This window comes from Sorghum bicolor, chromosome 3, assembly GCF_000003195.3.
Source record: "Sorghum bicolor cultivar BTx623 chromosome 3, Sorghum_bicolor_NCBIv3, whole genome shotgun sequence".
In the NCBI taxonomy this organism is placed as follows: domain Eukaryota; kingdom Viridiplantae; phylum Streptophyta; class Magnoliopsida; order Poales; family Poaceae; genus Sorghum; species Sorghum bicolor.
The window spans coordinates 23,159,266-23,187,013 of NC_012872.2; positions in this window are offsets into that span (position 1 = coordinate 23,159,266).

Consider the following 27,748-nt stretch of genomic DNA (forward strand, 5'->3'; position numbering starts at 1 on the left):
TCACTTCATCGATAGTGAATGAACTATGTAACAGTCGTTGTGTTGTGCTAAACTATTACGATATTGGTTCGTTGGAAAGTTGGTTTGAAATCCTTAGTGGTTTCAGTTGACTACCGGGATTATATGGGCTCAAGTTTGGAAACTTGATTGCCTGTTCGATCGTTTCTACACTTGAACTCTTATAATTTGGCCGGTTCTGTGACAATAAATATAGACCTAGCATCAATGTAATAGAGACATTAATCAATATCAAATACAAGTTTATTTCTACTTTTACATCTTCTTTTCGACGACTTCGTCAATTTGCATACTTTTCTTCTTACAAGTTCTGATTGATTCGGCTAGTTACACTCGATGATTCTCGAGTTCCGTGTGAACACATCTTGGTCGTGACGTCCGGGCGCATCGCTATTGCCGGGACCGAAGTGTTCGAATCTTCATCCTTGTCGATTATTAGGTTAAACGGACTGGCACGTCTTGACATCAAATTTGGGTATTAGCCCTTTGTGTTTGCAGATCTATTTTTGCATCAACAGGTACCATAAACTAAGATACCAGAAACAAAAGGGAAAAAAGCGACAAAAAAGGAATAGGGGCAAGCCCCGAGCCAGAAGACACTCAACGCCTCGAACGAGCCCCTGACCTCGAGCGCACTCAACGCCTCGATCGAGCCCCTAGCCTCGAGCGCGATCTCCGCCTCGCTCGAGCCCCTGGCTTCAAGCAGAATCTACGCATCGCCTGAGCCTGGCCTCGATCGCAATCTCCACCGAGCCCTGGCCTCGAACACAATCTCTACCTCGACCAACCTTTGGCCTTGGTGCTAGCATTCTAGCACACGGTGGCCGTACCTTTGATGCAACGTGTGCCATGCCTCCCACGCTGCAGTAGGGCACGTCGCCCACTATTCGACCAACTCTCATCACTGTAGCGCCTCACCCCTTTCACTGTGAGCACTGCACGACAGTTGGAGGAATGGGAGGAATTAACTTGTGCCACTATAACCATACTTTGGCATTTACTGTTCTACTATTGCAGGACAAGGCACAGGGCCTCAGATTCGACCACCACGACCCGAATAGGGCTCGGCGATGCTACCAACAGGGACGACCATGCTGTTGCCCACACCACAAGGACGAGGCTGTCGAGCTCCGCAGGGTCCGCACTATTACTCCACTCGACACTAAGGATAAACTACCAGATTTACACATGTAATAGCCCTGCCACCCCTTGTGACTATAAAAGGGGAGGTAGGGCACCCCATAGGGGACACACACAACACACGAACACATAACTTACAACACAGTATCATATTCCACTCCACTCACATGGAGATAGAGGACTCAGGACTCTGAGCACACATCCATTCACTCCCTAAGCCAAGACCTGGGACATATCCCCCTCTCGCAACTAGCTTATACTCCCCTACTACAAGCGCTCTTGGGTGCAAGGCAATTCAGGATCCGACTCTCTCACTAGACATAGGGTATCCTAGGCCTGAACTAGTATATACCCTCTGTGTTCTCTTGCATCACCATTCGGGTTAAGGGAGCACGTAGATTCATCATTTGTTAGTCCAGACAGCGATAGTTGGCGCGCCAGGTAGGGGCCTTCTGCGTGTTTCTCCTATTTCCACCAGGAAAAGCCCGGATGGCGGACAGATTTCGCCCACTTCGCCTTGGCACCATCATGAGGTTTGGGAGTTTGGAGTTCATGACTCTTGGCATCGGCTATGACATGGTCCTCCTCCCGGCTCGCGATGATGCTGAGCCATGTCTTGAGCCACTCCCGCCCCAGCTAGTGCGTGGGAGGCCGGTGCGGGAACCCGGTGCGGTCGTCAGAGGTCCAGGATCTCTGACCCCACCACTGAAGCCAGGACTCTTCTGGCTCTCCCCCCGCACATTTCTCATTAGATCACCCATTCCACTGGCCCACGCTGTGCTAGGGGAAAGTCCTGTGGAGCTTCAAGCTCTGCCCTAAGGACTGGTAGGGGGACAGCGCGGTCCCCTGTTTCGCCTCGACCCAAGGGAAAAACATCGCCCCCACCTCCTCTCCAAAAGTGGGACCTAGGGGCTTCAACTTCATAGCTCCCTCCTGTGTCATCCTTGATGCTTGAGGCGACAACTGGAGGACTCACGTCCACATCCCTTCTGCTCCCCTATGGGCTCAAGAATGCAGCCGCCTCTTACGCCTCCTCCATAAGCACTTTGTTCACTACATACGCAGATCTCATAGGGCACCACCTGAGGTCTACCCTTGACCTCATTGCCACCCCTCTCGTATCGTCCTATCCCGAGGAAGTCACCTCGGGTGAGGATGCGTGGGCTGACGCTGATTTCTCTGGTCTTGGAGATCGAGAGACTTTCATGCGCCTCCTCAAGGTGAGAAACTATTGCCTAGGTTAATCTGACTCTGATGCTGACGACTATGATCCATCTTGAGAGTGCATCAACCTCGAGGTCGATGGGCAGCTCTAGCTGATAAAGGTGGCGCTGGACCCTTAGAGCGATGAAACGCAACTCCCCTCCCAACACAACCGCCGCATGTCATCCTAGGGCTCAGGGAGCCGTGTATGTCCCAGCAGAAGCTCGTCGGCCTGACCTCAAACAGCTCAACGAGCTGGAGGCCAGGCTTGAAGAGGAGCACGTGTGCCTACGACAGCTACGCGAGACCCTAGAGCAGGACCAGGCTGCTCGAGGGGGCGAAGGAGCAGCCAGACGCCGCACCCGCGACGTCAACCGACACATTGTCGAAGACGTCGGGGGACATGACCCCTCAATTTTCAGCATGGCGAGCCAAAACGTAATGGCCGCTGCGCTGCTCCTCAGGGCGATGACCGGGCCATCGACCCCTAAGGGAAGAAGAGTATGCTAGGGACTCTGGGGTCTCCTGGAGCAGGCAGTGGTACAAAATGTGGAAAGCTCCGCATCGCAATCGCACGACTCACAGGCAAGGCACCCATGGGATCGATCCGCTCCTAACAAGGCACCATCTGTGCAAGGCCCTATGCCCCCTAATCTGCAAGGAGGCGCTAAGGCTCCATCTGTCCACTAGCGTGTCGGAACCAATGTGGACGCTAGAGCCACCCTTGAGGCCCGACGTCACGACAAGGACGAGGGCGAATCTCGGTGGTACCGACTACACTGAGGCAGGAGGTATGACCCTGAGCACGACCGCAACATGTCACCTGAACCTCCAGGTCCCTTTGTCTTCGCGAAGCAATTCGTAGGGCCAAGTTCCCTGCCCGGTTCTGACAGCCGACAAATATCACCAAATACTCAGTGGACAGCAACCCTAAGCGGACTACCGCCTGGCATGCAGCTAGGTAGAGTGGAGGATGACCTGCTCATCACCCGCAACTTGCCACTACACTTGGCCAACTCGGCTAGAGCGTGGCTTGAGCACCTCCCTAAGCGTGTGATCCATGGCTAGGCTGACCTGGTTAGGATCTTTATCGAGAACTTTCAGGGCACATACGTGCGCCCTAGAACTCCTGGGACCATAGGAGTTGCCGGAAGAAGGCTGATGAGTCTCTCTGTGACTTCATCAGGTGTTTCTCCAAGCAATGCACCAAGCTCCCCAACATCACAGACTCTGATGTCATCAGGGCGTTCATCACCGGCACCACTTGCAAGGAGTTGGTGCATGAGCTTAAAGGAAGTTCATCACCGACATCAAAGACCCCCACGAGCACCAGCTAGTTGCTCAACATCGCAACTAACTTTGCCTCTGGCGAAGAGGCAGTCGGGGCAATCTTCTTCGACGGCAGTGCCAAGGGGAAGAAAAAAAGCCGAGGCCACCATGGCCTCAGGCTCCCAAGACCCCACAAAGAAAAAGAAGGGTTGCAAGGGGAGGCAGTGCCGGCCAGATGACTGTTGGCAAATCTTAACACACACCGGCTAGAGTAAGGTGTGACAAGTATCTAGAAATGGTGGCACCTAACCAACACTGCTTAAATGCAAGCCTAAGCTGTTACTAGGATAGGTTGTAAGACTACCCTGAGCAACAGCTCCAGAAATGCTAAGCAACGCTAAACTATAGCGGTGATGCAAGACGTACCAAGGGTAACTCTGCAAGCGCATAGGTACCGCTGTAGCACTTCAACCGTGGTGAGTAACCGCGGTGTCGTAATTTATAGTTCACTCACGGGAAGCGGACTAAGACTCTTGTTGGGCATTCTTAACGTCATTACCAAAAGTAGACTTAGTTTTCTAATTCTGATAATGGCGCAAAAAATGCCAAACCTATCCCTCATGCCACTTAAGCCAAGTTGTCATCCCCAGCATGACATGAGAGACACGGTATTGAAAGATGCAATTGCTCTTCGGAATGAATAGTAAATGAGGTCTGCAAGCGCACAGATTAATACCGATGTGGCATTTTAACCGGGAAGTATTCCAGGTATCGTTATTTATATTTTTACCACTGGGAAGGGATTGCTAATCAGCAATGTTGATTATGGAATGAAATATGGAATTGAGTATCTATCATTGCATGTGTAATAGAGAGCATTTATCTATCTCTTTCAAACAGGGATAAATGTCACATAAAATATAGATAAAGTATGAATGGTGACAAGGATAATTAATCTGATAAGCATAACTAGCCACATATAATAATGATAAGCACCTCAATAGATATTCTAGAAAGTCATTAGCATGGAATTAGGATGAACTACAAGAATATTTCCTAAGTTATTCTTAACTATAAAGTTTAGCATATCATAGTTAGTGCAGTTATACTTGGCAATCATTGCGAGACATGACTATGCCCATGCATAGTGATATTATAAAGGAAGATGAGAAACATAACAATCACTCCCCTGTAATAATGTTGCTCTGCCTGCCCTATACACGGGAGGGGGACTATATAAGAATCAATAGAGCTGTCACCAACACGAACTACCCCGCGATCCGACATATAGGGTACAATCGCAGTTAAATACATGGATAAACGCTATACGATCCTAAACATGTATATAATTCCAATCTAACTAAGCCAAGCATATAACTATGATAAACTAAAAACGATATAATTGTAAATATAAACCAGTAGAGTAAAGTCATAATCAATATATTCAAGTAGAACAAAGTCATATTCATAATATTGAAGAACAATGATGAACAAATGAAGAACAGTAGAGGAATTACCAAGAATCCACTTGATAGATCCAGAAACCAATCAAAGATTGACTCCTTCTAGTTCTAATCCTATGTAGCTATGCTAAACTATAGATCTACTTGATGTGCTGGCTCTAGGGCTTGATCAGAGACTTCTTCTCCCGAGATGAATGAATGAATAAGGGTTTCAGAGGTGCCTCCTCCAGGGGCCAGGGGGCCTGCTTATATAGTCCCTCCAAATGAATATGGGCCGTCGGATCAAACCGACCATAATCACACGGTTTTCCTTAATCCTCTAGGTCGGTGGAGCATTATCCATGAGAGGGAGCATGATTGGCCCAGGCAGTAGGACGGGTGCCCAAGAGGGGAGGGCAGGCGCCCTGTCCCCGGGCCCGCTCGGCCTCCCGCTTGTTCCCATGGCTTCTAGACTCTTCTAGGTTAGGGAAAATTGCACGGCACGTAATTATCTCTATGTAAACCTGACGTGTGGGCCTTTCCTCCATATTTCCTGATAACCCCTACAGAAATAGACAAACACCAAAACTTGTGGAATTCTGTCAGATAAAACCCTAAGTCTGGGTGTCGGTTGCATTTGGATCCTTTTCTCTATTTATTTGTTGATTATATTTGATACTTAAGGACCGTAAACAAACTCCCCTAAGCTTACCTCTTGCTCATCCCTGAGCAAGGATAATCTTAGTGATGGATCAGAAGTTGCTGTAATGCCTTTGAGTTTTGACGGTACACAAGCTTTCACAATAAGGTCTCATCTCTGAGTTAGAGTAAACCATCAAGACTTAAAACTTACACATTTTACCTTTCACCATGGGACTTGTAACCATCACTTCTGTCTAGCGCAGCTAAAAGATAGAATGGTCTAGTCAAGCGCCATGTCTCTTATTCTTGTTGAGCTTTAGCTCTAGAGTTTTTTGCAGTTTTTTGCCTGGGAAAAAGTACGACCTCGAGAGAATAAGGGACAGGAAAAACGAACCGCTGACATCCGACGATTCTCGGATATGCGTCTTAAAATTCCAAAAATTTCTCATGACGAAGCCATATCGACTTTCATCAAAGGGCTACGCTTCCACAAAGCGTTGAGGAACAAGCTACTGTGCAAAAGGCCGACCATGATAGCCGAGCTCCTTGCCACGGTAAAAAACTACGCTGACGCCGATGACGCAGAAAAGCTCATTCGAGAGGATGCGAGAGGTCCCGACCAACCTCCTCGATGGGATGACAGTCGTGTTTGTTTTGACAACAGGAACTATCGTTGCCCTGACAACCGCGACCATAGAGAAGGTTGGGATAGGCGGTGTGACAATCGCGATGACTTCAGGGGCAAGCGCCCTCGCGACCATGACCACAAGGTGAATACTGTCAAGCGCCCCAATGGGCGGCTAGACTACCAGGAAGATTACAACAAGACGTTGAAGGGATCGTGCCAACTCCACCCCAAGTCCTATCACACGATGGAAGAATGTCGTGTCCTCAAAAGCATCTACACGCAGCGGGCTGCTCAAGACAATTCTGCCAAGAAAAACGGGAAGCAGGACAGGCGTGGTCACGAAGACGAAGACGACAACCAGGATAGGGACCCACGACACCAGTACGTCAGTAACACTGACGTGGTCAACTCCATCTTGAGAGGCAAAGTTTCCATCGAGTCTAAGCGAGAAAGAAAGCTCCTGAAGAGAGCCTGCCTCAATGTGGACAGCACAGACGGTCTGATCGCCGATCCGAAATTTCCTCCCTGGTCGCACAGGGAGATCTCCTTCAGCAGGAAGAATCAATGGGCCGCCATCCCGGAGCCAGGACGTTTTCCTCTAATCCTAGATCCTTGCATCAACAACGTCAGATTTGAGCGCGTGCTCGTTGACGGGGGAAGCTCCATCGACAGCCTCTTCTGCAATAGCTTACCTGCTCTCAAGATAACCCCGGCACAGCTAAAGCCGTATGACGCTCAATTCTAGAGAGTTCGGCTAGGTCAAAGTTCAGTACCCCTTGGATAGATAACATTGCCTATCCAATTTGGAACACCTGACCACTTTCGAACAGAATTTGTCAACTTTGTGGTCGCCGACTTTGACGGCACTTACCATGCAATTCTAGGCCGTCCATCGCTGACAAAGTTCATGGCAGTTCCACACTACTCATACCTAGTCCTCAAAATGTCAACAGAGAAGGGCGTCCTAACTATCAGAGTTAATGTCTATACCGCATACACTTGCGAGGAGGAAAGCTTCAAGATCACCGAGGCAATTGACCTCTCGATCCACATGGCAGAAACCGTAGCCCAAGCTGCGCAGCTTCCACCCAACCAGCTTCGACTACCCGAGCAGGAGACTCCGAGGAAAAATTCAAAGTCCAAAGAGCACAAGGAGGTACAACTGGTCGACGGCAGCCCCGAGAAGACGGCCCTTATCGGGGCCAACCTGGACCCTAAATAGGAAGACGCGCTCGTCAGGTTTCTAAGGGACAACGTGAGCGTTTTCGCATGGAAACCCGCAGACATGCCCGGCGTCCCATGAAACCTGATCGAGCACTCCTTAAACATCTTGAAGACCGCAAGACCCATCAAGCAAAAGCTACGATGGTTCGCTCGTGACAAAAAGGAAGCTATTAGGACAGAAATAACGCGGCTTCTGGCAGCCGGATTCATTAAAGAAGTGTATCATCCCGATTGGCTTGCCAATCCGGTTCTTGTAAGAAAAAAGAACAATGAATGGAGAATGTGCATTGATTACACTGATCTCAGTAAACACTGTCCTAAAGATCCTTTTGGTCTCCCTCGCATCGTCGAAATAGTCGACTCAACGGCTAGATGTGAACTCCTCTCCTTTCTAGATTGCTACTCTGGTTATCACCAGATCTCACTAAAGGAAGGCGACCAGATCAAAACATCTTTTTTCACTCCTTTCGGTGCGTATTGCTACACGACCATGTCCTTTGGTCTCAAAAATGCTGGAGCCACTTATCAACGGGCTATTCAGCAAAGCCTCCACGAAGAGATTTGTGATGACCTCATCGAGGCTTATGTAGACGACGTCGTCGTCAAAACAAGGGACGCAAGCACTCTAATCAACAACCTAGACCGAACCTTTAAGGCACTAAATAAATACTAGTGGAAGGTTAACCCCAAAAAATGTATCTTTGGGGTCCCCTCTAGTCTACTACTCGGCAATGTTGTCAGCCGCGACGGCATACGACCAAATCCTTCAAAAGTAAAAGCAGTGCTTGACATGCGACCACCCAAGAATGTCAAGGATATTCAAAAGCTCACCGGATGTATGGCTGCTCTTAGCCGTTTTATCCCTAGACTGGGAGAAAAAGGCCTCCCCTTCTTCAAACTTCTAAAGGCGTCGGAAAATTTCTCCTGGACAGAGGAAGCCGACACTGCGTTCACCCAGCTCAAAACTTTCCTCACCTCACCACCCGTTCTCACAGCACCTCAACCCAACGAGGACCTGCTCCTTTACATAGCGGCAACCGATAGGGTTGTCTGTACGGCAATGGTGGTCGAGCGAGATGAGCCAGGCCACGTATACAAAGTCCAGAGACTCGTTTACTTCATAAGCGAAGTCTTAAATGAGTCCAAGACTAGGTACCCTCAGATACAAAAGCTCATCTATGCCATCTTAATAACTTCAAGGAAGCTGAAGCATTATTTTGATGGTCATCGGTCCTGGTAACCACTAGTTTCCCCCTAGGGGACATTTTGCGCAATAAGGACACCAACGGCAGAATTGTAAAATGGGCAATGGAATTATGCCCATTCTTCCTGGATTTCCAGAGCCGCACTACCGTCAAGTCCCAGGCCCTGGTCAATTTCATCGCAGAATGGACGGACCTCAACGAACCTCCCCTCTCGGACACTACCGACCACTGGTCAATGTTCTGCTATGGGTCCTTAAACATCAATGGCGCCGGCGCTAGAATACTCTTCGTGACGCCTAACAAGGACAAACTACGCTACGTCCTTAAGATCCTCTTTCCGGCGTCGAACAACGTCACCGAATACGAAGCATGCCTACATGGCATACGACTGGCTGTTGAACTGGGAGTCAAACGCCTTTACGTCCATGGCGACTCTGCCTTGGTCATCAACCAGCTAAACAAAGAATGGGACACAACCCACAAAAAGATGGACGTCTACTGTAAATAAATTCACAAATGGGAATCCAATTTCTACGGCATAGAATACATCCACATGGTCCGGGATAGGAACCAGGCAGTGGATGCATTGTCAAAGTTAGGATCATCTCGGGCCCAGATTCTGCAAGGCGTTTTTGTCCACGACGTCCACGCACCAAGTGTGGGTACAGACCTGGTCGAAAAGCAACCCAATGAGGCAATGCTCATAGGCGACACCACTCCGGCAACCAGCAGCCGTGATTGGCACGCCCCCTTCATCAGGTATATATCGGATGGATCGGGTTTACAAGATAAAATGGAGAACGAGCGCCTCATTCGACGGTCCAAGAATTACATACTGGTGGATGGCAAACTTATTCAAAAAAACGCAAGTTCTGAAGTGTTGGTCAAATGCATATCCCAAGATGACGGCATCAAGCTCTTAGACGACATACACGCCGGGTCCTACGACAACCACGCGACCTCTAGAACACTGGTCGGGAAGGCCTTCCGAGCAGGTTTTTACTGGCCAACTGTGGTCGCCGATGCCGAGAAACTGGTCCGACATTGTGAAGGATGCCAGTTCTTTGCCAAGAGGACCCACATGCCTGCTCACGAAATTCAAACTATTCCGTCGTCCTGGCCTTTTGCCTGCTGGGGTCTCGACATGATCGGGCCATTTAAGCCGGCCCCCAGCAACTTCAAGTCCGTCTTCATACTAATCGACAAATTCTTGAAGTGGATCGAGTACATGCCACTGGTCAAAGCAACCTCCGAGAAGGCTTTGGAGTTCCTCAATCAAATCAAACACAGATTCAGGATCCCCAATAGCATAATCACTGAGCTAGGCACTCAATTCTCTAGCACTACATTCTGGGATTTCTGTGATGACAGGGGCATAGTCATAAAGTACATGTCAGTAGCTCACCCACGGGCCAATGGTCAAGTAGAGCGAGCGAACGGAATGATTATCGACGCTCTAAAGAAAAGGTTGTACACCGAGAACGACAGAGCACCAGGAAGATGGATGAAAGAGCTACCGGTCGTGGTCTGGGGGCTCCAAACACAGTCTTGTCGCAATATGGGTGTATCACCCTAATTCATGGTCTATGGCACCGAAGCAGTGCTTCCGTCCGACGTAACCTTTGGATCTCCAAGAGTCGAAAATTTTGACCAGTCTTCGGCTGACATCGCCAGAGAGCTTGAAATCAACTGCATGGAAGAAAAGCGCCTAATCTCATGCCTCCGAACAGCAAAGTACTTGGAAGTCATTAGGAGGTATCACAACAGGAACATCAAAGACCGCTCCTTCATGGTCGGTGATCTGGTACTCAAGTGGAAAACAAGCCAAGAAGGAATGCACAAGTTATCCACACCTTGGGAAGGACCCTTTGTGGTCGCTGAAGTCACACGCCCTACATCTTACAGACTGGCATACCCAGACAGAACACGCCTGCCTAATTCTTGGCACATAGACAAACTGCGCCATTTCTATCTATAAGTTCCAGTACTTTCCGTTTGTAAATTTCTTATGATTAGGAATAATAAAATCTTTTCTTTTTCGCTATATACTTTTTTACACGCAGAACTTTCGACAAGTGCAACAATCTCCTTCTAGGACCAAGATCCTTAAGGATTATCAAACCGACTCAGTGATACATTACTCATACAACATTACAGCACTCAAAACCATGGTTATGACAAATCAATCTTTATTACAAACTTTATATACAAAGTTTACAATAAACACCCCTCTGGGCGGTCCCTAGTCTATTCCTACAGACTACTCTACAGGCCTACTGCTTGGGCTGATCACCCGCACGGCCCTGCCGTCCAGTCGAAGGGGTTAGGGCCACCGGCGCCTGGCTGGTCGAGACCGCAGGCGTCGACCGCCCATCTCCAGCAATGGACGCTCCCGACAACTCCCTGGCCGACCTATCTGACCCGGGCTGGTCGGGGGGAGTTGCTGTCCCGCAGAGGTTGATGTCGCCGATCACTGTCGACGACAGATCAAGCAGACCAACACGAAGGTCGTCTGCCTCCTGCGGACCAACCTCCTTGGGGTACCCCCTCTCTAGTTGAGACAGGTCAACCAGAGGATAGTGGGCGCGCACCATGCTGAGGACATGCGCACCCGTGAATTCCCCGGTGTCCTTGACAAACTGCTGGAGCCAGTCCCACGCCTGTTGCGCCTTTTCGACCGGAGTCAGCTTCGGTGCACGGGGCTGGTCTTCAGGGAGCTCAGGGCTGATCAAATCAAGAACCGGGGCCGCTCCTTTCCAAAGTTTGATGCAGTTGGCCTTCCAGGAGTCCCGGTCCTTGATCAGCTCGTTGAGATGCTTCTTAGCATTTACTTTGAGCACTGTGAACCAAGCAGGAAGTCAGTGCACACACAAGACAAGGAACATTGAGCAATCAAAGAAGAGGGTAACACGGTTCTTACAAGTCAACTCCCGATTCTTGTTGCTTAACTCCTCACCAGCTCGGCGCCCAGCCTCCAGTGCGCCGGCACGCTCCTGGTCGAGACTCTCCTTTTCTTGTAGGAGGCGCGCAACCTCCTCCTCCAAGTCTGCAGGAGCAATTTCTGGTCAACAACAACTACTATGTGGTTATACACAACTGCTCGGAATACATGACTGACCTTTCCTTTCCCGATCCTTGTCGGCCAACCGCCGATTGAGATCGAGCAGGCGCTCTTCCTGAGCACCCATCTCGGCCGTCTTCTCCTCGGCCTCCGACCGAAGACGGTCTACCTCCGCAGACAGGGCCTGGTTCTCGGCCATGGTCCCCTCAATCTAGTCGAAACACCTTTTCCGGTACTTCACCGTTTTCATTGCGCTCTACAGGAATCACGCATTAAAGTAAGCAACAGCGCATATACATCTCGGGCAGAGTGCAAGACCACTTACCTTAACCTTGTCAACAAGACGCTTGGCTACGCGCTCCACCCTCGCGGCCTCCTCCATCTCTGCGAGTTCTTCATGACCAATGAAATGGTCCCCACATTGGCGCCACACGTAAACGTGTTGGCGACCATCATGGGGTCGGCCTTGGATTTCTTCTACTTCGTCGTCGGAGGCCGCCCAGGTCTCTTCGCCCTCCGCGCTACCCCCAGCCGCGGTCACAGGTATTACCGGATCCTGATCTCGGCTAGGGGAGCCCTTTGGTGAAGAGGGCTCTGCTCGGGGTGGAGTCAGGACCCTCCTCCCTTTAGAAGGCGGGGTAGTCGGAGCTCTGTTTTCCTCCTCCACGACACTGCTCGGGGGAGGCGTCCTCGCAGTCTCATCACGCCTTACAGGGGTGCTCGCTCGGGTCCTCGCCGGAGCCGGGTGCTCCTCGACACTCTCAGCCACAGTCACCACCGTGCGCTGCTCCTCGGGTTGCTCCTGGGCGGCTTGCTGCGCTGCGTCCTCGACGACAGCCGCCGGCTCGGCTGTCCTCTGGCTAGCGACGTTGTCGGGATCAACGTCAGACGCCGCACTAGCAGAAATACGGCATTTTACCAATGTCAAATGCTGCAGTAACTAACGCAAAAACAATAATAATGATAGGAGAATGTGTCAAGACGACATTTTTCTACTTATAGATCGGAGCACCTATGCGTCGCTGTAAAGACCCTCCTCTTGGTCCTACCGGCCGGCGCTGCCGCTTCTGTCGTCCCAAGATGCGTCGGCTCGGTGTGAGGGGTAGGGGGTCACTTGTCGCCCGATCGCTTGTGATCGGCGCGATGTCTGGACGACTGCGCAACCTTCAGACCAAAGAGGGCGTGGCCTGCTCATCCTCGTTGTCGTCGTCAGCGATCCTGACGAGCCGACGACGCTTTGGAGCTTGGCTGCTCTCTGCTGGCAGCGCCTCTACAGGGGACGGTTCCACCGCCAGTGGCCTTTTCCCCGCTACCATGTCCTCGGTGGTCAGGGCGGGGCGGTCCTGTTCCTCCTCACTGCTGGTGTACTGAGGACACCGAGCATCGTCGCCCTCTGGCGGGTCCATCCCCGCAGGATTTTCCATGCCAGGTGCTAGTGACACATACCCTGCGCACCGGTCAACGTCTCCAATCTGCGACAGAACCAATGACAAGTCCTCAACTAGTAGTCAACAGTATTCATATAACAATACTAGTCAATAACAATATTTATTTACCTTAGGAGTTGGACGTCCCAGCTTGAAGGCGTGCATCGATCACTGCTTCGAACGAAGTTGTCATCTGATAAGTTGAACAGCTCGTTCATCAGCTGCTACACCTCCACCTTCTCCAGACCATCGGGGCTCATCCTGGTCGGGTCCTGGCTGCCCGCATACTCGTACGCCGAATGTACCCTCCTTTGGCAGGGCATCACATGGCGCACAATGATGTTCCCGACCACTCCTGGCCCGTCTAGGCGGGACCAGTCGATCAGGCTCATCAAGTCTGCCACCTGCCCAGTGAATTCTAGGCGCTCTGTCCAACTGACCCTCTTCTCGCGGATGTAGCCCACGTCGCAGAACGTGGCGCTGCCCGGCTCCTCCCTGATGTAGAACCACTTCTTGTACCATTCGGTCAAAGAGGTGTTCCATGGGCAGCCGAGATACCGGTTCTTCATCCCATCACGCAGATTGAGGTATACTCCACCTGCAATCTTGGAGCCTCCAACTGCCCCCTTCTTCCTCAGACAAAAAAGATAGCGAAAAAGGTCGAAGTGCGGCTCTATTCCAACATAAGCCTCGCACAAATGAATGAAGGTCGAGATGATAAGAATAGAGTTCGGGTGCAGGTTGCAGATCCCGATCTCATAGTAAAGAAGAAGCCCTGGATGAAAGGGTGGACAGGAATCCCAAAGCCCCTCTTGAAAAAATCTTCAAAAACTACAATCTCACCGGCACGGGGATCAGGGTAGCTTTCCCCTTCCGGCGCCCTCCAGCCGCCGAGCTCTTGGTTGTGAAGTAGGCCCATTCCGATGAGGTCATTGAGGGACCTCGTGCTCCTCCTGGACTTCTTCCACTCCTTCGCCATCAGATCGGCCCTTTTCTTCGAGTCAATCTTTGCCATTGACGTTGTAGAAACGACTGCGAGCTGGACGATTAAAGATGGAGGTTGCAGAAGGCAGGAATGGCAAGAATAGAAGGTTCGACGGCAAAGGCAGGGTAAAGATTATGAGCGCTGTGTTGACCTTTTTATAACAACAGCTTCACCCCTTCCACTACCTGCATTCTAGGGAAGTGGGCGGGCCCTACGGCGGATGCGGCGCTTCGGTTTTCAATAATTACCGACAGTTAATACGGTGGCTTTTCTGTATAATTGGTGGTTTCCCTTTCTCGAACCACGCAAGGAGCGGTTGCATAGTTACTCGGCGCACCTTTTCATGCAACCATCTGACAATACGTCAGGGTGCCTTGTCACATCACGAATTAATGCGGCGAGATTTATTTTTTTTTCAAAGAGACAAGCACATTCGGTGGAAAATTGTGTATGACAGTCCTGGGGACAGTACCGACCACCGAGCACTATATGCTCGGGGACTGGTCGACCATCCCACCAATTTGAGAATCTGGGGACTGTACCGACGACCGAGCACTATATGCTCGGGTACTGGTCGACCATCCCACCATTTTGAGAATCTGGGGACTGTACCGACCACCGAGCACTATATGCTCGGGGACTGGTCGACCATCCCACCATTTTGAGAATCTGGGGACTGTACCGACCACCGAGCACTATACACTCGGGGACTGGTCGACCATCCCACCAATTTGAGAGCTTGGGGAATGTACCAACAATTGAGCTTGATATGCTCGGGGACTGGTCGACTAGACTATTTAGTTGTAGATAAGCATGATATGCTCGGGGACTAGTCGACTAGTCTATTCAATTGTAGACGAGCATGATATGCTCGGGGACTGGTAAATTCAATTTTTTAGACCTTGCTACAAGGCTCATACTTCTCCTTCCAGCAAGCTTGGAGACTATATCGGTACTGTGACAGAACCGCCCAATTTATACAAGCTTAAGTACGACTGTCCCCGTTTAACACGTTGACATGCGCATACTATCACTTATATAAACCCGGTAGTCTGCCGAGTGTCACGAAGGACCTCGGTAAATCAACTTTACACCAAGATCGCATGATTAAGCAAATACACATCACATACACAGAGATTTGCAGCGGAAATAATATTACAAAAGAGTTCACAAATAATAGTGCAAGTTTGGATTTTCCAAATTGATTAGAAAACAACATAGCTTTCAAATGATTAACATAATATAAGTTCTGAATACATTGCTAGCATAAGTGACATCCTCCGACAAAAGCATATAGATGAGAACACTATATGGAATCACCGAGCCCACCGGCGGTTAGCCACCATCTTTAGCAGGCTGAAGACCTCACCTGCAACTGGGTGGGATAAACCCTGAGTACTCGAATATACTCAGCTAGACTTACCCGACAGGAGAGAAAATAAAAGACTCTCAAGGATATGCAAGGCTATTTGGTGGAGTTGGTTGGATAGCATAGCTTTGCCAAAAAGAGCATTATTACCATGAGTCCTTACTTTCAACCTTTTAGTCAATATTTTAGCATCAAGTTCAATAAAGCTACCATAGCTAGATTTTGCACCTATTCTATAGCAATCACTTGATTAATAAGCATCACATTAATAACCATATCCGGTTTATCATGTAGCCATTATCATCATCATAACCATTAAGTTTCATTTAGTATATCTACGTTGCCGCTCCTCGAGTCAAGTTCTCACTATCCGGAAGAGACGGCGATTCGAATCGATTCCTATCCAGCTGGAGGGGTATTCCTAGCACTCACCAGGCGTACTTAGCTAGAGTAGCTTGGATCACCTTTAGCACAACTTCGGACCAATTCACGGGTCCGTATGGCGCCGCACTGTTGGGTATTTTAAACGCAAACAGAAAAATCCGCAAGCGCACGGATACCGATGTAGCTTTCACCCGGGAGTATTCCAGAGTATCGATTTTCCACAGAGAACGTGAGTGTACTAATTAAGATCCAAGATCCCCCAAGGATAACTATATAATTATTTTTTGTGGGAAGAGAGGAAGTTTCCTGAGAGTTCTCTAGTTGATCTAAGAATCAAGAATTACTTCAAGATTATTTATATCGGGACATCAGAGCACTAACCACAGAAAGAGATGAGAAGGGGGCTAGGAAGGTCTGACTACGGTCCTACAAACACCGATCCGAACGTGGTGGAATACGTCGACCGTTAGGGCTGTCACGACCCTAAGGCTACCACAACAATCCGCAGGATTGGGTGCAATTCCAGGTAATCGCAAGACTAAACACCACGTCTAATCTATTAATTACTACTCTAATGTTTCAAAGATTAGAGCACTTGATGCAAGCGGGAATCCAATAAATAACTTGAATGTAAATAAAAGTAATTAGAGAACTCAGGAGTTATGAATTGAAGAACCTGGAGAACGATGAAGAACGAACTAGTTGCTGCAAAAGTACAATGTTGAGGAAGATCCGACAGATCCGGCTCCTCCTCCTCCGCTCTCCTCTTCTCTCTCCCTATTTTCTAGATTACAACTAGAACTAACTAGAACTAGAACTAGAGGAACTAGAACTAGAACTAGATGAACTAGAACTAGATCTAGATGAACTAGAGGTAGAACTAGAAGAACTAGAGGGATCCTCTCTACTTTGATGAAGAATTGAAACCCTAACTTTTATTCTGTAGAAGAGGTATGATCTCCAGGGGCCAGGGGGGTCTGGTTTTATAGTCCCTTCAAGTGAATCTGGGCCGTCGGATCAAACCGACATTGATCGTGTGGTTTTCCTTGAAGTATTAGGTCGGTGGAGCATGATCCTCGAACTTCACCCTGATTGGTCCAGGGGGGAGGGCGGGCGCCCTCAGGACTAGGGCGGGCGCCCTGTCCCTGAGGCCTCTCGTCTTCCGCTTCGGTCCCATGGCTTCTGGAGTCTTCTAGATGATAGAAAATTGCGCGGCACGTTAATATCTCTATGTAAACCCGACATGTGGGCCTTTCCTCCGTATTTCCTGATAACCCCCTGCAGAAATAGACAAACACCAAAACTTGTGGAATTCTGTCAGATAAAACCCTAAGTCTAGGTGTTGGTTGCATTTGGATCCTTTTCTATGATTAGTTGATGGTTAAATGTGAGCATTAAGGACCGTCAACAAGCTCCCCCAAGCTTAACCTTTGCTCGTCCCTGAGCAAAGATGAACTCAAGAGTTTCTGCAGTGGTTTCATAACTTAAAGATACACATGCGTTTAAACAAGATCTCATCTCTGGTTAGAGTAAACTGTTAAGACTTAAAACTTACTCATTTACCTTTCACCATGGGACTTGTAACCGTCACTTGTGTCTTGAGCAGTTAAAAGATAGAACAGTCTAGTCAAGCACCATGTCTCTTGTTCTTTGATTAACTATAGCTCTGGAGTTTTTTTGCAGATTTTCAAATAAAACTCAGAGATTCCTTGTATGACTCTCTCTAGTCTCTCTTTTGTGGTATTTCTGGATCCATACCAAGGCAGTAATGGTATATGCCTTCTCTCAAAGTATGTGGTATTTGTGGTATAAGGCATAGTGGCACTACCTTCTCTCTCACCCTACTCTAATAAGGTTTTGATATCTGGAGCTCATAGGTGGGAGACAGCTAATACATACTTACAAGACATTTATTGCATAGTCAAACCATGGATCCAGAAGAACAAGTCAATAAGTCAAATCAAGATGTGCATGTGTGGCGAATGAATGGCGTATGGTGATGATGGTGATAACAATGGCGAAAGTCTATTTCTACTTTTGCTCTTTTGAGGGGATACATACCTTTCTTGCTCTTTTGAAACTTTTTGAGGAGAATGAGATGCTCTATATTTTCTTTTTCTTTTCTCTCAGGTGGGTATCTTATACCCCTAATTTTACTGTCGGACACTTGTCCATTTTTACCTCTCGTCTCACTTTTTCTTTCTTTCGAGGTTCCGGGCACTTGCCCCTTTTTATTTCCTCGTATCTCTCTTTTTTTTCTCTTTTTTTTCTTTTTTTTATTAGAGCACTCATCTCATGAGATAATATAGCAAGTGGTAGTAACAAGATAACTTGAGCATTTATTTCACAGGGGAAAAATAGAAATATTTTTGGCTATTCTCTCCCGGAATAGGAGTAGAATATTTTTGGGTGAATCTGGAGATGGAAATGGGTGGATATATGTGGATGCGTACTTCCAGAGTAGAAGCAGCATGTATGAGTGAACGTGCAAGTGAATCTTGATTTAACCACATGACAAGCTCCTAAGGGTCTACACGGCTTGACTACACTCAATGCTCATAAGCAGTAAAAAGTAAATGTGTGGCTCAAAGTCTAGCAAGCATGTATATATGGCTGTGGTTGGAATTTAAACTCTCATCATACAGGAACTCATCATGCAACATTTTAAAGATTTTCAAAGATAAAATTCTCTAGAATTCTAGCATCTCTAGGAACAGATAAACAGCAGCTCAACCTTCCCATATCATATCCGTTAACGACTTAGACTTTAGATCATGTACTCTTCCCACAAGTTCAGATTTAGAGCAAATCTTAATTAATAACAGTCATGCCTAAACTTGAGAGAGATTTCAATTTTTAGAACTAGTCATGGCAGAGCAACTATTCATCATTTCCATGTGAGAGCTTATCATGAGGGTTCATAGCAAACTTTATTTATTTATTTATTTAGCAAACTAAGCAAAGATATATAAGCATAAAATCTTTATTTGGGTTTATATGATTATGCATCTTTTTATTATTAGAGTACAGTATAAACATGAGTAGAATACTTAGCTGGATAACTGGGGGTGCTCTACCCCAAGCTTGATTTTGATGTAATTTCTTCTGATGTAGCCAGTAGGTGGCGGAGGTATGTCGGCAGCACCCTGACAGCGATTAGGATGTTCTCCATCTGCTAGTCTTCTTTGATCCATGAATTCTGTGGAGCCCAAATAGACAACAAAGCTTTGTGGAACTAGTTAAGTGTTAGCATAAACATCTAGCCTTTATCATGTTGAGCCTCCTCAATAAATGTTACTCTCTTTAGTAGGATCATAAATTAATTTTTATAATTTTATTTTTATAGGACAGGAATATATTTATTTCAATTTTATGCCACCACAGTGAATGTACTTATGGGTTTTATGCCATGAGTATACTCACATGGGGCTTACTATTTTTAAGATTTTTATTTTCTTTTCAAGACGATATGAACCTGATTAACTTAAATAATTGAAAGGAAAAAGATAACTACCAAGTTTACCTCTTGGCAAGGCGTTCGGTGTTTTTACGTCCTCCGAACGGGACTCTCCGTTTTCTCAATCGTCCTAGGATTCGCTGGATGGCGTAGTCGGTGGTTCCGGCGGCGCCTGCTCTTCATGTATAACTATCTTCTCTCTACACACCTGACTCGGTGCTACGGTCTCCTCAGGACAGTTCTGTTCATGCTGTATGTCTTCAGATATTACAACTTCTCCTTCGTAGTCTGCCCATCCGTCCTTGATGATTTGCCTCCTCTGGTTATGGTTACGTCGTCTTCTTGTCCTGACCTGCTTAGAGTCTTCAACTATATAGTTAGGGTCAGTAAAACAGTGGCGTACCTTCTCTGAGGGGAAGTGCATGTGGACTTCTCCGGTTCCAATGTAGATGATTACTTTAGCGGTGCTGAGGAACGGTCTCCTAAGGATGATGGATGGATCGTACTTGTCTTCTCCCATGTCAATAACCTTCAATCTTTCAGAATGTCTGATCTGCCATGTGGAGCTGAATGTATGTTCGTTGTATGGACATGGTTCCATGCAGGAGCTGATAAGTTACTGCGGCCATTATGTTGACGTTAGATCCGGTGTCGTAGAGTGTCTTTTGAAAAGAATATCCATTGATTGTGCACTCGATGCTTGGGACACTAGGGTCGTCCTTCTTGATCAAGAAAGGTGACTTGAGTTGACGATCTTGACCTCCTTGAGCTGCAGTGACCATCTTAGCTGACTCGGTACACATTTGCTTGTTCTTGTTCCTCCTGTTGGTCCTCTTCCTTGGTTCATGTCGGGATTGCTCTGGGATTTGTGTAGTCTTGTTTCTTGAAGGAAAACGTCTCCTTCCTCCCCTTGATGTAGAAACTGATCTTGGCAGCACTAGCGTAGATGATAGCTCCCGAGGTGTTCAGGAATGGCCTCCCTAAGATGGGTGCCCTCTCATCAGTATCAGTCTCTATCACCACGAAGTCTGCTGGAGTGTATAAGGTACCAACTCAGACGTAGAGGTTCTTCAATATTCTCTTTGGGAAACTTAGCGTACGATCTGCAAGCATGACGATGGAGATCGGGATGACGGGGCGTTCTAGATTGTCTCTCTTGACCGGCAGAAGGTCAGTAATTACTTCCACAACGGGGTTACTCCAGTAGTTACGTCCTCAAGCATCTCAGGGCAGTGATTGCCTGAGTGTTCAGTATCTCCAGTGTGTTTGTGCTCGTAGATCTAGGTTCTTCACTTGGTGGAGTCTGGGAGTTGTGAAACTCCTTTATATTTTGCTCGAAGTGTACCTGCTCATAGAGACAAGGCAGAGATCAAGTGCATGGGCCCTGTTGGTGGAAAACACCAACAGAACCAAAAGTGTATATGTTCTTCTCTAACCTTAAGCATAGTGAGCAAGACAAAGTTGATGGATAATAAGATCATGAGTATAACATTTAAAACATTTGTCAGATTAGATTGCTCAACCTTATGGAAAGATAATCTATATATATATATGTTTTGTTTATATCTTCCAAAGATTGAGTGTGCAACATTTTAGTTAATATGATTAGGAGTGTGGAATCACAAAGGTGGAAGGACTAAACATGTTGAATCGATTGGGTTGGTTAATCTAGAGTTGTAGATCATACATGTTTGTCTCTTTTATTCATGTGAATGCCAGAACTAAGGAGAAGCATATAAAAGTGATAGTCAAGTACCTTAAGATGTTACCTTACTTGAAGAGTGATGGTACAATATCACCTTGTGGAAGCTTTCCTTTCTTAGCGGTTGTGCATCATGTTTGTAGCACCCTCCATGGATCATCTCTTGTGAGCTATGCCTTCCTTGTGTAAATTGTTAAACTTCTTGTGTCACTCTTTTGTCTCCAATGTGAGTTTATCTTAGGACTTCCCAGGTCGATATTGAAAGTTTTCCTACAGGGGTTAGTCCAACAAAATATCCAATATCTACTATAGCATACTATCGGCTCAAAAATCAACCTAGACACCATGTCTAATTTGATTTAGGAGGGCATTTTAACCTAAGCATTATGCTTAATTTAAACTCCCTTGGAAGTAAGATCAACATTCCTAACTAAGCACCATGCTTAATTAGAGACAAATGAAACTACTCCAAACCTAGACATATACTAAATCAAATAAAGGTAGCATGAGAGCATTTATAGAGATCTACTCAAATGGAGATGAAGTAGTGTGATTAGTATTTAACAAAATTGAGCATGTCTCAAAGGTAGGGACAACCAGCATAGCAACATGGCAAAGGATGTTTTTATGTAAAGTACTCCCCCAAGCATGAATTTTGCAAAATTCAAGTTTGGATGAATTTAATTCAATGTTGTATGATGGTTGGTTGGACATACCTTGTGCTTGTCATTCATCCGATCTTCTTGCTCCAATCCTGAAAAGGTTAGTGACAAGAATACCCGAAGGAATTTTTTTACAATTATCCTTACATGCTCAATACACAAGGTAATGTTGTAAATAATTAAAAGCTCATGTTACAATCTGATCACTGCTTGTTTTAGGACACTAAGCTTGTGTGTGGGAAACCATCGATTTATGTCAGTGAAGTGGTTTCCCCTCCAACGCTGACCTATATCAAGATCAACTCAACGAGATCTGCAATATTTAATATAGACATATGCATCGACAACCGCCCTTTTAAAGTTTTTATAAATAGAAAGGATGAGGGGGTTGGAGATCTCGAATGTGGTGATGCTGGAAAAACCAATGGATTGTGAAGATGTTGCATATGAGCATGGAGTAAATGAAGTGGCTATGAAATAAATTCCATGCTCATTAATGCTTAGAGTGAAATCCATGTGGTATGGTGAAAGTGATAAGGTGAGTGTGGTAAAAAAAGAAAAGAAAAAGGATACACGGATGACTTGGTTCGAAACTAGCACAGCTACCGTTCCCCGGCAACGGTGCCAGAAAGCTTGTTGGGTATTTTAAACGCAAATAGAAAAATCCGCAAGCGCACGGATACCGATGTAGCTTTCACCCGGGAGTATTCCAGAGTATCGATTTTCCACAGAGAACGTGAGTGTACTAATTAAGATCCATGATCGCCCAAGGATAACTATATAATTATTTTTGGTGGGAAGAGAGGAAGTTTCCTGAGAGTTCTCTAGTTGATCTAAGAATCAAGAATTACTTCAAGATTATTTATATCGGGACATCAGAGCACTAACCACATAAAGAGATGAGAAGGGGGCTAGGAAGGTCTGACTACGGTCCTACAAACACCGATCCGAACGTGGTGGAATACGTCGACCGTTAGGGCTGTCACGACCCTAAGGCTACCACAACAATCCGCAGGATTGGGTGCAATTCCAGGTAATCGCAAGACTAAACACCACGTCTAATCTATTAATTACTACTCTAATGTTTCAAAGATTGGAGCACTTGATGCAAGCGGGAATCCAATAAATAACTTGAATGTAAATAAAAGTAATTAGAGAACTCAGGAGTTATGAATTGAAGAACCTGGAGAACGATGAAGAAGGAACCAGTTGCTGCAAAAGTACAATGTTGAGGAAGATCCGACAGATCCGGCTCCTCCTCCTCCGCTCTCCTCTTCTCTCTCCCTATTTTCTAGATTACAACTAGAACTAACTAGAACTAGAACTAGAGGAACTAGAACTAGAACTAGATGAACTAGAACTAGATCTAGATGAACTAGAGGTAGAACTAGAAGAACTAGAGGGATCCTCTCTACTTGGATGAAGAATTGAAACCCTAACTTTGATTCTGTAGAAGAGGTATGATCTCCAGGGGCCAGGGGGGTCTGGTTTTATAGTCCCTTCAAGTGAATCTGGGCCGTCGGATCAAACCGACATTGATCGTGTGGTTTTCCTTGAAGTATTAGGTCGGTGGAGCATGATCCTCGAACTTCACCCTGATTGGTCCAGGGGGAGGGCGGGCGCCCTCAGGACTAGGGCGGGCGCCCTGTCCCTGAGGCCTCTCGTCTTCCGCTTCGGTCCCGTTTCTTCTGGAGTCTTCTAGATGATAGAAAATTGCGCGGCACGTTAATATCTCTATGTAAACCCGACGTGTGGGCCTTTCCTCCGTATTTCCTGATAACCCCTGCAGAAATAGACAAACACCAAAACTTGTGAAATTCTGTCAGATAAAACCCTAAGTCTAGGTGTTGGTTGCATTTGGATCCTTTTCTATGATTAGTTGATGGTTAAATGTGAGCATTAAGGACCGTCAACACGCACCCCCAGGGACCTCCAATCTGCTAGGGTCAGGACTCTAACCTGACTCCTCGGTCTTACGCCATTGACTCCCCGCACATCCTTGCTACCAACCGTGGTGCGCACTTTAACCAGATCGGGGTATCCAGCCGGAGATCCACTCGTAGGCTTCGCGGTCGGAATGACTTATCCGGCCAGCTAAGTGGAAGGCATGCGTTCAACATGACACGAGGACGTACAGCGAATCGGTCCTTAACCGAAACAGACGGGGATAGATTCACACCCAAGACTTCCATGCCCTGTTGCTTCACTATCGTCATCCCACCCGGTCTCAAATTCATTATTAGCACATGGTTATTTCCATGATAGAAAATATAGCCAACCGTGATCAGGTATCCACCTATCTCTCGCAGGTGACAGAGAATCACCCGGCTTCTACCGAGCTAAGCATAGCTAAGCATAGAACATCTTCCTTATACTAGTAAGGGTTCAGTTAGTTTCATATAGTGGACAAGGTAGGAATATATGCACCAACGGTTTCATTCAACTCCTATCACCTAATGCATCATATAAAGTGATACTCTTGTGCTTTTATAAAAAGAGAGGGTAGGAGACTTAGAATGCTCCGGGGCTTGCCTGGAATCCGACATAAGTCAGTTAAGTTAGCTTGCGCCATCTTGACGACATCCAAGTTCACTACACTTGTGTAGTCTTTCCATCATCCCGATACGTCCAACATCATGTCCTTCACGTGGTTCATCTAGCGTACCTAAATAAGATCCAAGATGCAAGTGCATGAACACATAGAAGTGCAATAGACAAAGCATCACACACAAGAAGCATGGCAAGAGCATGGTTAAACTAAACATAGTTTAGCACATCTCACTGCTCAACTTAATGATTACACAACCAACATGCTAAGTCAACAAAGAATGCAACACTAATCATATTAGGCATGACATCCAGTAAGCAAGATTTTAGGTGTATTAACTTGGCTATTATCAAAGACATGAGTCATACATAGCAATATACCAAGCAACAATAATACAAGGAATCTGCCATTTTTAGGACTGTTAACAGCAGCTGAGTAAATAAATCATAACTGGAGTTACACAACTCCAAAAGACATGCAAGAAGACATTCTGGAAAGTTTAAGAAATTATTTACATTTGATATTTAGACATAAAAGCATGACTCTCAACTTAAGCTGGTCGAAATTATAAAGTTCAAGAATATGTCCCTGACAAACAGAGAGCAGCCCTTTCTGGAATCAAACTTTGAACAGACATAACTCACAAACCACATAACCAAATAATACCAAATGTTGACAGCAGCTAGATAAATGAATTATCTACAACTTTGCTATAAACAAGATTCCCATAAAACATCATTTACACATTGTAATCCAAACAGTTCCAGAAACTGTCCAGAAACAACAATTGCAAACAATTAATTATTAACTTATATTTCAAACATGCATTTGAGCAAAACCATTGTTACCAACAGTTTGCACATATCTAAAGAACACCAGAAAACATAGTGGTCATTTCTAAATAAATTTATTTAATGCATTTCTTAATTTATTTGGATAATAAGGTGAATTGAAGAACATATATCAAACATGCACAGTAAATTCTACAAAAATGTTAGTAGCCTCTGAATACCATGGATAGACTGCTGTATAAATTTCACAGTATTTGAATAAGCATAGCAACATCTATGAAAATGACAAATTCCTATTGCAATTAACCATGTGAGAGCAAGATAAATGCACAAATCATATTTTCTTCAAACACATGGCCATATTATATATAAACATGATACAAAAATATCATAGGTTTATACTAGAGCAACATTTTCCATTTTTATATTTTTATTTATAAGTATAAACCATTTATCATGCTCCATAAAGACATCTCTATTCAACACATGGATAGAATCTATCATGCCACATCAAACAGCCATTACTTGAGTTTCATATTCCCATAAATTATGGTTATGTACTTTCTAGAAATCTTTCTAAACTGTGAACAACTTTGTTATAAACATCTAGAGCTAAATCTACAACTAACAAGGTCATACAAAACAAACAATGTATCCCTGTCTGGGTTTAGATGGAAACTGAAACAGTACTTTAAACTACTATAACTAAACATATGCTTGACCAAAAATTATGCTATTTAGCTTGATGGAAAGCTTATGAAAAGTAGTACAACTCATATACTTTCATCCAGGCATGATTCCCAACCTAACTGGGGCAAACAGTACAAACATGCACATCCACTCAGAATAGGAACAAAGCAACACATGGCATTTGTTATTTTTATAATTCTCAACCTGTCACTCCTAAATTCATACAAATTTTTCCAGAAATCAAATATTATATGTAAAGCATGTCACAATAGTTTCACATTTATTGGAGCAATAATACAGTGGTTATGAAAAGGACAAATATAACAAGCAATTAAAACCGAACAGCACAAATCTATTTTTACCGCTAAAACTGCAAACTAAACCATGTCATATTATAGATTTACTGCATAGAGAATTTCACAAGGATTCCAAAAAGTCCGCATTTGCTATTTTACGAATTTTATATGAATTACTATGGATTTCCAAATTCCACCTAGAAATCTGCAAATAATAAAAGAAAAGGGAAACAGATCTTGCATCGCGAACCCTAGAGTTTCCAAGAATCACGCCACAGCCCACAAATACTATTCAAATGAGTTTTGGCTTCGCATCTGGAAGCCTGGGTTGTTTCTTATTCTATTCCGTGGTCCTTCTTCTTTGTCTGCTCGAACAGAGGACGGAGGAGGATCGCCGGTTCCGGTCGGAGGGTGGCCACGTCGGCGGCAAGGGAGTGGTGGGGGAGCACCGAGAGATCACCGCGCACCCGTTGGTCGCCATGCCTTGCTCCATTGTCGCCTGAGGCTAGCCGGCCATGCAAACAGAAGCAGCAGTGGTGGCGGCTCCGGTGATGGTGCTCTCCGGCGACGAAAGAGGCTAATGCAGGGGTGCCATATGAGCAGTGGAAGGAGGAAAAGGTGATGCTGCTCTTGATTTAGGCGGGGAAGTGGTAGGAGTAGACAGCAGCAAGTTTCATTTGCCGGCCATGGTGGCCAAGGTGACGAGCGCTGCTGGCAGAGTGAGAGGGAGCAGAGGGCGAGCATCGGGGCGACTGCGGAGTCCGCAAGAGGGCTCGGGCATCCTCTCTGTGGGTGACAGGGGCGCAGGGCAGCTGTCCACGAAGGTGGAGTCGCGAGTGCTGCATGGCGGCCACGTCCTCGCCACGCGTCGGCCATTGAAGCATTTTGACGAACAGGTGGCGGGTGACGAAGTATCCAAGGTGGGGACGCTGATTCGGACCTCTTCCAGGCCAAATTTGGACATGGGCCTTTAAGGAAAGTTGTCAACCTCGGTTTGCTCTATAGTTTTTGTTTAAGGCTCATGGTCATTAGGATTATAGATTAGTAGATAATTTAATGCCAATCTATGAGTGTCAATGAATTGATAATGATTAGCAAAACTAAAAATTGATGACCAAACCAAAGTTAAACTGGTGTCATCTTTCGGTATGCTCTTGCCCACAATATGTACTCCAACTTCTATTTTGGGACCCAAACAAGTTGTTTAGTAAATTTTGGAGAACGCAGAATGCCAACGTGATTAACTGCAAACCTAGACTTAGAAACTCTAAGTGCTAGAAGTTATAGCAGATTCAATCTTTTGACGATTATTTGACGTGCTTAGAAGATGATTCAGACTTAGTGACTTTAACAAAGATTGTATTATACAAACTATACTACAACTTTTACCAAAGGATCTTGTACTGGTTCAGCCCTGTTTGGAGGATACAAGGCTCCCAAATAGGGTACCCGAAACTGAGTACCTTAAGGACTTAGCCAAAATTCTGGAGTTGCAAAACAGCACTGCATTGAATCTTGTATGCTTAATTTGACTAGGTTAGAGACCAAACTAGCTCTTGATCATTAAACAAAGTATGTTCTACAAAATCATAAATACAACTTTCA